This window comes from Oryzias melastigma, linkage group LG15, assembly GCF_002922805.2.
Source record: "Oryzias melastigma strain HK-1 linkage group LG15, ASM292280v2, whole genome shotgun sequence".
NCBI classification, from domain to species: domain Eukaryota; kingdom Metazoa; phylum Chordata; class Actinopteri; order Beloniformes; family Adrianichthyidae; genus Oryzias; species Oryzias melastigma.
This window is the reverse complement of record NC_050526.1, coordinates 11,779,718-11,787,517: the sequence shown is the minus strand read 5'-3', so window position 1 is coordinate 11,787,517 and position 7,800 is coordinate 11,779,718.

Here is a 7,800-nt window from a genome sequence, read left to right as displayed (position 1 = left end):
TGCACCCTCAGATAACACGTTCAGTATAAAGGGCCAAGGCAGTGGCACACAATAAAACAGCTATTCTTATCACTACCTACTTCTCTTGCTCTGTCAACCAAACAAACAAGCGGAGACAATAATGTTGCGATGCAGAAAGCAGCTCAGATAGCCATCACCTCTGCACAGAGCACAATGCAACAACAAAAACACAGACATCAGTGAACGAAAAAAAATGGTGGCGTTGTTCATCGTTTCAGAGAAAAATAATCTAACACTGACTGTGAAATGATACTCAGAAACAGTAAGAAACAGCTGCTGCAGTGACAGAAAATCAATGGCTTGTGGAGTCTGTTGAGATGTAAGCGGGTTAATGGCTCCTGTCAGCTTTTGGTGCACCAAGAAGACCAATATTTGCACCGTTGCTGCTTTAGTGCTATAGCTACAAAAGCTCTTCATGAAAAGAACAAAAAACAGACTGTACTGCTTTGTAATGAAACCTTCTTTTACTCAATTCTGACAGCAAAATTGAAATCTTCTGGTGGCTCCATTTTGATTTACTATTATTTTGGTTACACCGTTTAAAAACCTCATTGCTTTAAAGGGGCCAAGCCATGAAACATGGATTATTGTCCGAAGGACAGAAAGGTACACAAGAAAAGGATTTTGGATCAATGATGCTTCAAAGAGAAAATAAACGTTAACAGGCAGTGCTAATCAGAACAATGTTCTCAACACTTTGTGTTGCCAAAATGTCTCAGATCACCAAAGTAAGAAATTTCCGAGTCTTCCAGTCCGTGGGATGACCTCTGAAGTGGCGTGGTATGCAGACATAAGTTGAGTCAAATGACGGTAAAAAGATGGACATTACTTTAGGTCATGGGACCTGGAGGTCGTTTGGTTCTGGACTTCCCTAAAAGCCTCTCTGTCGTTTAAAAGACCACACCACTGTTTGAGTGTCAACCCTAAAGAAAAAAGAAAATAGGTTGTTTATGAAAAATGCATCCTCAGAACTATTGTGTAGATAGATAGATAGATGGATGGATGGATGGATGGATGGATGGATGGATGGATGGATGGATGGATGGATGGATAGATGGATAGATAGATAGATAGATAGATAGATAGATAGATAGATAGATAGATAGATAGATAGATAGATAGATAGATTGATAGACGGACGGACCGACCGACCGACCGACCGACAGATAGATAGATGGATGGCCACTGTTGGGCAAAAGTAAGGAAGATCTTGAACGGGATGCTAGCCTGTCGCAGAAGCAGACTGAACCACACACGCGTTCACATTCAAGCGACAATGTAGAATCCCAAATTAACCAGTGAAGCATGTTTGTGGCAGTTTCCGGAGAAGACAAGTACATGTAAACTCCACACATTCAGAACCCAGCCAACACATTCTCACTCCCAAGTCGTCACATATTGGTGTTTGGTTAAGGATCCCTCTGCATCATTTTTGGACGTTTTGGATGTCCCCAAGTTGTCGTTTTTTGATGTACTTGCTGTTCCCTTTGGAACACCTTTAAATCAACCTTCAGGCTGTGAACCTGAACCGGTCCACTACTGTGATGCGTAGCGGACCGGTAGCCAAACCCGGTAGTGGTACCCTAACCTGACACTGGAGCAGATGCAGTACCTGACCAGAACCAGTACTGGGCACGAACTGGACGTGCTAACAGACACGAACAAGTGCCGTGTTAAGGTTAGGGTACCAGTACTGGACCCATCCCGAGGACCAGTGCTCATCCGGTACAGCATCCCGAGGGTTGGGAACCCTTGATTTTGCGAACAGTCAGCAGGTCAACCAACGACGAGTTGGGGACACCCAAAACATCAAAAAGTGAAGCAGAGGGGCCCTTAACCAAATGTCAAAATGTGACGACTTGGGGATGAGAATGTATTGACCCGGCTCACTGAGGCAAGAGTGTTATCCACTACACCACCATGCAGCCTGTTGGTGAAAACGGACTGAGTCAGTTAGGAAACATTCTCATGGTTACTTTGTGAACTGGCTCCAGGTAACTTGGTCTTTGACTGTCCTTCAACCCGCAAGTCTAAGGCCCAATCCAAACTCTTCCCTTCCCCTGTAGTTGAAGGGGCAGTGTAAGTGCTAGTCGTGTCCGGGAAATTTATCTTTTAAATCCGACCGCCTTGGGATGAGAAGAGCTTTTCTTCACGTGGGTGTGCTCTGAACCACAGAAGTTCACATTTAAATGTAAGTAATGACTTTTTGTTGTAGTGTGACCTCTATAAAGTTATAAAACCGCTGTTGTTATGTATATTTGAGTGCTGGGAGCTCCAGCGATCATTGGTGACATCATTGAGCGAAAGTAATATCGGAATTATGAGACAGAATTTTTTCATAACTCTCGGTTTGGAGGACAAAATGAAAGAAAAGGGAGAAGGGAAGAATTCGGATTGGGCCCAAATGTTGGTATTTTGGTGAGATAACACACTTGTAATAGTCAGGGGGGTTGGACTGGCCCGTTTGGGACTTTCAGATGTCCACTGATGATGTCATGATTTATGGTCACACGTGACTGAAGGACGTACTTAGTCGCTGGGACCAGACCACCTTTTTCTTTTCTGTGAATGAAACCCTCAGGTTGTGCAGCTCTTGTTTTGATATTTGTATTTATGGGACATCAGCCATCCAACCGGGCTTTAGAAGGTTGAGGACAACAATTCATGAAAGACGAACACTGTTGGAGCCCCAGACTTCACATAGTCGAGATTTTTTTTGTTGTTATCCTTTTTTTGTCACTCTGCTGAGTTCCTGGGTCTTTGCACAACCTGTGAACGTTACACTGTGCAGTTCATATTCTAAACATAACTGTTCAGAGGGAACCGGAGCACGCACTTTATTTATCCAGCCCTCGAATGCTGAAACTCAAGGACCTGAAGAGGCTCAGGAGTCGGGCAGCTCTCGCTCCTTTCATTATCCTGCAGACAGAACTTTCACCAGCAGACGAGGGCCGTCTTATTAACACTGAGCTTTGAACACGAGCTCTGGAGAGCCGGACCACGCCGTCTGTGGCTGGTGAAGAGGATTCTGAGCGTGCAGCCGCTCTGCCCGATGGTCCCTCCGGTCCTTCGCTGCCCTTTCTCCTGTTGCATCTCAGTCATCTCTGCAGCACAGCGCTGATCTCTGACATGCGCCTCATACTGACGACTTAACACCCCTCATCCCTTACAGCCCGCCTGGACCGCCGGCTCGGGTCGGCGCCCAGCTGTCAGTCAAGCACCACCTCGTAGACACACATTTCTTCACAGGATACAGCCACGCGATGCAGTGAATGCACATGCACGCACGCATTTGCGATCCTTTGCGTCTTCGAGGTTCATTTGCAAATAGAAGTGCAAATCTGTAAACATGTGTGAACTTACACATGTCGAACATTTCACGTCAGTTCCAGGAATCCTTCAAGAACACAACGTTTCTTTGAAGAAACTAAATGACATTTACTCAGATCTGATAGAATCAAACGGGGAAATCACACTGTGGGCTCAAACTGACACTCAAAATCCATTTTTATTGATCCCTAATATCTACTAAAGGACATCCTGACTTTATGCTCGTGTCCTAAAGTTCAACATGTTGACTTCAAGAGGAAAACAGCAACAACGGAAATTTGCTATAAACTTTTACAAGTTAGCTACATCAGCTCTGTCCGGCTTTGGTGCTGAGATAAACTTAAAAAAGTTTAATGTTTATGAAAGATATTACACCTGATCTTTGCGGCACAGGTGAAACTCACCAAACTGAGAAAAATTCTGAAAAGAATTCACCTGTCATAACTACAATAGGTAACCTAGAGATAGGTTATAAGAGATCATAACTACTAAAATGTCAATTTTTGAGACATAAAGAATTATTGTAATGTGAGTTTGAGTCTGTTTAAGTGTACTACAAGTCTATGCTAAAAGTGAGGCAGCATATTTATACTGTACTAACTATTATTGTAAACTTAAAATGTTTGAATTTTGTCTGAAGGAGTATTGTGTTAGTATACTTCCTGTACTACATGTACATGGTATATTGTATGTTGTACTTTTTGTACTTATACTTCCATTCATGTACACTTATTTAAATAAACTTCAAGTTTACGACTTTTTGCTAAAAATTATTTGATTGTAGATTCAGTTAAGTAAACACTTCACATTTTATTTTTCGTGAACTTTACACTTTGGGATTTCAAATTAAGAGTTTTTCATATTTTAATGCTGTGTTGATGTGTTGTCCATAAAAAGTGCTATAAATAAACTTTACTTCCTCACAGATTATCTTTTGAAATGTCCATCAATCTTCAGAACTCGACAAATCCCTTTTGGGGGGTCAGAGGGTTGCTGGGGCCTATACCAACAACTGTTGGGTGAACGCTGGAACACCTTGAAGTCATCAGTGGGGTGTAGGAGTACACACTCACACACATGCACACTTTAGAGACACCAGTCAGCCTATGTAGCATGTTTTTGGACTGTGGGAGGAAACGGGAGTGCTTGGAGAAAACACCTGAATGCACAAGAACATGAAAACTCCACACAGCTGGGATTTGAACCAGGGCCTTCTTATTGAACCACTCAGCCCTATTTGAGGCATATTTTAGATTTATTGGGTGGGATTAGTGTCACAGTTCTAGCTAACCCCAATTAAAGTTGTGTTTTTCAAACATCCTCTCCTTTAAATATTTTTTTGTAGTAAAATTTCTTGGGGGAGATGAAAAACAAACTTCTTTATTTTGTTTGTTTGGACTAAAATTGATAATTGGAGTTATGGGCAATCACTGGTGTTATTAGCCTTATATTACCAGTTGGTAAACACATTTTGAGTTAAACTGCATCAGGTTTTATCCAATTTACCTGCTGTACTTTGGCCAGATTTGTGAAAATATTTCTACGGTGAGTTAATCCTGAAAAAATGTTCTTCCATTAAGTTTACTGGCATGCACTCTGCACAGGCTCCTCTCTGAGACTCAACCCCGTCACTAGTCATTCATTAAGCTGCCTGCTGACTGCAAAGCAACAATGGAAATACGGCATACCACTGAAGGACATTCAGCTTGACTTTTTTTGTTTACTGAAAGAATTTCCCTGTGAATGCCGTCTGTCTGTCCTGTGAGAGACAAACACTGTCAGTCTCAGTCTGACATTGTTCATTCACCGATCGATGGAACTGCAGTTCTGAAAAACAAGCACAACTGTTCTCCATGTTGTTTCAACTTTGAGGCCAAAAAGATGGTCTTCAGCGTGGGGGGGTGTCACATACAGAGGGTGATGAGATGTTTCACTGCAGTGTGATGCGACACTCTAGAAGGGGGAAAGGAACCCCTCCACACCCCCCGTCAGGCTGCTGAGAGACGCTCTGGATCAACATTCCTCTAATAAATGACATTTAAAAGTTTAATCAGCCGTCAAAGTGACTGCGAGTCAGCGGCGGGAGGGAGGGGGTCACTGTCGAGGCACGGGTCAGCGTGCAGCCGTGGACGTGAACCAGCTATCAGGTGAGCGGGGTGTGACAGATGGAGCTGCTGTTTGCTGGAGTCTCATCAGGATCAAGTGTTAGACTCATGCACTTTCTTTCACACCACTTAGTCCGGATTTAGAACGGCTCTTTCTATATTTGTTTTACAGCTATTTACATTATAACCAACACAAGTCGAGTAGTTTATGCTTGAAATGAAATATTTTAGCTCCAGACCTATTTTACTTTTGCTCTGAAAACCCAGTGACACCAATTAGGAAGAAATAGAGTCTTCACAGATACATTTATCTTTTCTTGTTTTAGCTTAAGGGTTTGCTTTGTTGTCCATTTATCTCCCCCTTTCATTGACTGTATATAAGATCTGGACCGAGTGAGTGGGACATCACCCATAATAAATGGCTCACTTCAGAAATCGATTCAGTTGCTATTTTTTGTGACACAGGCATCACCATCGTTTCTATGGCAACCACTCCCACCAATCAGGAGTGAGCTTGTTTGAAGTCCACACCCCTACTACTTTAAGGTGGTCCTGTCAATCATGTTTCAAACATTTGATGTGATACTTTTACTGAGGCATCTAATTGGTCAGTTTATAACATAAACTGATGACTAAGGCGGCTGCAGTGCTGCGCAGATCGCCTGCAGCGCGTTGTTTGCTGATTAGCCTTTTGCACAGACGTCACATGTACGCCGTCATCAAAGTATTGCGAGAAGGGGGGGGTTGCAAGGCAACTAAAATACATACTGCGCTGGCTGCAAACCAACTTGCTGACTACAAAAAATTGCATTGTGTGAAACAGTGACTAAACAGTTCTTGTAGTTGGATCAGCTGATCAGAAATGACTGGCGCTTAATGAAGGACATCGATGTATTTTGGAAGTACTTTCTGGCAAGTAGTGATGTAAAAACAAAGAAGATTTCTAATCATCTGTAGTTATGTGTGTTATTAAAGTTAATCTTAATTTCAATTTTATTTATTTCTCTGGGACAATTTACCCAGCAGCTATTTTTCATCTGTTGTCCCTTGACAGATATGAAAAATTAATATCAAAGACATAATAATAAAGATCATACTAACTGGGAGAGGTATATTAGAATTCAACCCAGTCTTAAGGACAACCCCGACTTCCTGTTCTCGTTCAGTGTCTCTGCTGATCAGTGTTCACCTTTTCTCGCCCTCACCTGTAGCCGCCTGGTCTTGCCAGCGATCCAGGTGATCTCAAACACACCTGTTATCATGAAAAAAAGAAAAAGATGATCAAGAACATGTTAAAATCATGCAGAGTTGTATATTTCTCTATAGAAGTCTATGGGACTTTGGTTTATGGAGCCAGTGGGTTTCAATGATAAAAAGTTCAGGTCATAGGAATGAACATATTTACAGCTTGATGTTAGTGATTTATTCATGTTTTTTTCCACACAACAGGAGGAGGGAATTTATATTAAAAAAACTATTTTCTGCATAAATGTTTCTATTGAATCCAAGTTTGATTTTTGATTGTGAGGTGGGTGGGCTCAACTTAATCCTCACAATTTACATTGTAACACCCAGTGACCCAGTAGTGAAACTTTAGTGAGCTCATTCCAGTCAACATCCTTCATTTTTGTGGGGGGTGGGGTCAGAGAATACTCCCATAGTTTATTCTGAAATAGTTGTTTTTTAATGTCACTAATTGGTTTTAGTTAATAAAGTCCTGAGGTGTCTGTCAGTCATCAAGGCTCATATTCCGATTATCTTTTCACAAACCTTAGATTATAACAACCCAGCAGCATCTCCACTTTAATGAACTTGATCAGGGTTCTCAAACTCAGTTTACCTTGGGTCCACTGAACGCAGAGTCTGGCTGAGGCTGGGCTGTATGGGGTTCCATTTGTGCCAAAAGTATGCTTTTGCATCCACCCTCTTTCTTTGGTCCACTGTCTATGTCTACTGAACAAGTTTATTGAACATTTGTTCATGTCTATGTACTGCTAAGCATGTGCTGTTAAGAGACAGGAGCTAACGATAGCAACTGTTGCTAAGGACTTTTCTGATGACCAGATCACAAAGAAAATACAAAGCTATCATCAAAGCAGTGTGGACACGCAGAAGCTATTGCTTAGTAGACAATTAACTTTCATATTAAGGCGGGGGCCGCAAAATATCGACTTGGGGGCCGCAAATAACTAGCAGGCCACCACTTTTGAGACCCCTGAACTAGAAAATATCTGCAGAATTCCAAAACAATTCTGACATTAATTTTACGTACAGACTTGAATGCTCCTCCTGCAGACCAGCCTTGCATTGGTTACTACAGTCAATGCTGGATATTTATTGTGAA